This window comes from Equus quagga, chromosome 17 (genome assembly GCF_021613505.1).
Source record: "Equus quagga isolate Etosha38 chromosome 17, UCLA_HA_Equagga_1.0, whole genome shotgun sequence".
Lineage (NCBI taxonomy): Eukaryota > Metazoa > Chordata > Mammalia > Perissodactyla > Equidae > Equus > Equus quagga.
Window position 1 is genome coordinate 58,228,439 of NC_060283.1, and position 3,654 is coordinate 58,232,092.

At 44.9% G+C, this 3,654-nt stretch overlaps 1 pseudogene; it reads left to right on the top strand.

Annotated features, from left to right (window-relative positions):
* The first annotated feature begins 877 nt into the window (after positions 1-877).
* On the top strand, positions 878-3,343 carry LOC124228593 (40S ribosomal protein S2-like; annotated as a pseudogene).
* Positions 3,344-3,654: the final 311 nt, after the last annotated feature.

The window sequence follows — 3,654 nt, forward strand, 5'->3', positions numbered from 1 at the left end:
TGAACTTCGAGTTTTTTTAAAAAGCGTTTTTAGGAGTTGCTCTGCCTTTTTTGTACTCCAAAACATGGATATTTCTCAATGATGACAATAATAATAACCATTTACTGAGTGCTTATTATAATCCTGTCATTGTTCTAACCACTTGATCCCCATTATCTGAAAAGTCCTCCCAACACCCATGATATAGGTACTGTCGTTCTTCGTTTACAGGTGAGTAAGTGGAGGTTCAGAGAATTTATGCTGCACCTGTAAGTCCGTGCCCCTACTAGCTGGCCTGCTGCAGTCAGCCTGTGTACAAAGGGCCCGCAGAAGACTCAGGCAAGCCAGGGCATTTCCCCAGCACCAGGCAGACTCCAGCTGAGCCCTTGGCGCACTTCCCCTTGCTTCTGTTTTAATTATGAAATAATCTCTTAACTTCTTGGTTCCACTTTCCTGAACTTTCCTGCTGTCTGACAGGCGGCCCCGTGACACTGCGTATTTGTCATCACAGCTAAATGAAGTTTAAAGCTTCTGAGGAGCTGGACAGCCCCTCTGTGCCGTCACGGTCTGGAATCTCGCATTCTCCTATGAAGAGTGAACACTTTGCTCCCCCAAAGGTGAAGAAAGTTTAAAGAGTCACATTCTCAGCAGTTGCTTCTACCAGACCAGAACATGTAGCCAGAATTAATACTCAGTTTTAGAATCTGGACAAATGAAACTTTCGTACCTTAGCTTGTTGTAGTATTAGCTTTAAAAATCCCTCGTGTTGATTACAAACTGATTACAACACTTTCAAAGTGTTGACTAGTAAAGGGGGCTTTGCCATTCTCTCTCTTTTTCCAAAATTGGGAGAACCAGCAACTGAAAGAAATGAACGGAGTCGACACTTAAAGCTAACATGGGTACCCCTTGCTCACCCAGGGATCGGGCCACAACACAAGGATTATCTACAGTGTCCAATGAAGATATTGGTCTAAATATTGACAACTAGAAGGAGCAGCTGCTGCAAATCCTTTCCAAATGAATGACAGCTGACTCAGTCAGAAGGAAGGGTCAGGTTCCGTGGGTTTTGTTTGTTGCTCTGGCAACTTGGGAAGAGCACAGCAGCTCAGAAGAACTAAGGTAAGGAAGACAGTAATGTAACTATGTACTGGGCTCTGACTGCTGCCAGCCTGGATGCTTTACATATCTTGTCTTGCTTTAGCCACAAAACAATCCTGTGAGGTAGATACTATTAATATCTCCATTTCACAAATAAGGAAACAGAGACATGGAGAGATGAAGTCATTCAGAGCAAGATTTCCCACCTTGAGATGTCCAATCTGTCAAATGCTGTCACTTATGTTTTTCCACTGTGCTGTAAAAATAAAGGGGGGAAAGAAGCAAACCAAGTAGGCCCCCCCACAGTGTCAGCTCCCTACGTGGTACTGTTACCTCGCTCCTTCACTTATCACACCCTGTCTTGTATTTCAAATTATCTTGGACAGTCTAATTTTCATAACTGTATTTCAAGCTCTTTCAAAGGACAGACTTTATCTTGTACAACATTGTGCCCTCAGCTTTAGGAGGAACTCAATAAGTATTTTTTGAGCAAGAGAATGAATGAATAACTGGATGAATTTCACTCTCCCAGGCTTTGGGGACTCTTTATCTCCTACCACTTCAAATTTAAATTTCTTGGTGTGATATTCAATAATAATAAAAGTACTGGCCAACAATCACTGAATAGTTACAATGCAGCAACCCCTGCGCCACATTCTCTACCAGCACCTGCACCTTAATCCGGACAACGACAATAGACAAGTGGTGAGGAGCAGAGTCAGGAAGCAAACTTAGGTAGTCTCACCCCTAAATCTGTGCACTCAGCCCTGTGTCGCGGGTGCCTCCCAGGCGCTACCTCACTACTGAACCTGAATTTCTACTTCCTCCCAACATACATCCTCCAGTTAGATTGGCTTTCTTGTTGTCCTTCCTTCCTTCCTTTCTATAAGCCTTTCCTAATTTTGTTCCACGCTCACCTAGTGTCCTGATCTTTCTTTCCCTTCTGCTAACTCCTAAAGATCCAGGTTCAAGGTATATGCACTAACTGGAATGTTCCCTGACAACTCTGACCCTAATAGACATTTCAGTTAGTAAAAGCATGGCTTGTAGAACTCTTGGGTGAAAGATGTGACTTATTCCTGCCAGGAAGATATATAGGGAAAGGGTTCATGAAACATTGGGTGATTTGCCTAAATTATCTGGGTAGTTTGTTTACCCTTTCGTTTCATTTTAGCCCAAATCACTCTGTGCTCAGAAGCATATTTGTTCTTATTTCACAAGAGGAAACATAGTAACTTTACAACAGAGAAACCTGGTTGACACCATCTTAACCAAATAAAGAAATTAAAATTAAGGTGTTTCAAATTAACCTCACCAAGTATGGGACAAAGCAGCATCAGGGACATTCTGATGCAACATACTGAGAGGGACATCACATTACTTATGTACCAATTCTGTCATGAATTACAACAAAATCTAATTTTTGTCAAATTGATTATAAAAAGCCATTACTAAAAGTCACCATCGCCTGCAAAGGCTTGTGAGTATGTGAGTGGACGAGAAGAAAATCAGCTAACACTTACAGAGTGTTATATGCGGAGGTGCAGCAACAGCGTCCTGGCCCAGGTCATGGCCATGGTCGGGGCAGAGGTCGAGGTCAAGGAGCTTGCTGAGGCAAGGCCAAGGAGAAGAAGTGGCTCCTCATCACTAAGCTGGGCCCCCTGATGAGGACATGAGACAAAGTTCTTGGAGGAGTTCTATCTCTTCTCCCTGTCAAGGAGTCTGAGCCCATTGACCTTTCTCTGGAGGCAGCTCTCAAAGGCGGGGTTTTGAAGAATAGGCCCCTGCAAAAGCTAACCTGCACTGGCCGGTGGACCAAGTTCAAGGCATTTGTCGCCATCAGGGACTACAACAGCTATGTCGGTCTGGGTGTTAACTGCTTCAAGGAGGCAGCTGTCGCCAGACACAGGGCCATGGTGCTGGCCTACATTTCCATAGATACAGGGTGGCGAGGCCACTGGGGGATCAAGATTGGCAAGCCCCACATCATCTCTTGCAAGGTAACAGGCCTCTGCGTCTCTGTGCTGGTGTGCCTCATTAATACCCCCAGAAGCACTAGCATCATCTGGGCCCCTGGGCCCATGAAGGTGCTGAGGTTGACCAGTATGGACAACTGCTACACTGAGGCCAGAGGCTGTGCTGCCACCCTGGGCACTTTGCCAAGGTCACCTTTGCTGCCATCTCCAAGATCCACAGGTGTCTCATCCCACCACCTCTAGAAAGAGACCGTGTTCTTGAGGTCTCCCTATCAGAAGTTCACTGACCTAGTAAAGACCCACAGCAGAGTCTCTATGCAGAAGACCCAGGCTCTAGCTGTAGCCACCACATAGTGTTTTTATACAAGAAAAATAAACTGAATTAAGACTGAAAAAAAATCAGTTGTGTTAACTATACAGAATCCTAGACCTCATCATCAGACCTTCTGATTCAGCACGTGCTGCTGCTGGAGTGACCTCAGATACACCCACCACAGAGATAGTGTCTTATCATCATCCTCATTTTTCAAAGGCTCAGGGAGACCATGCAGAGAAGGGTCTCTCATTGCCCCATACTAGCAGGTTACTTGATCAGCTA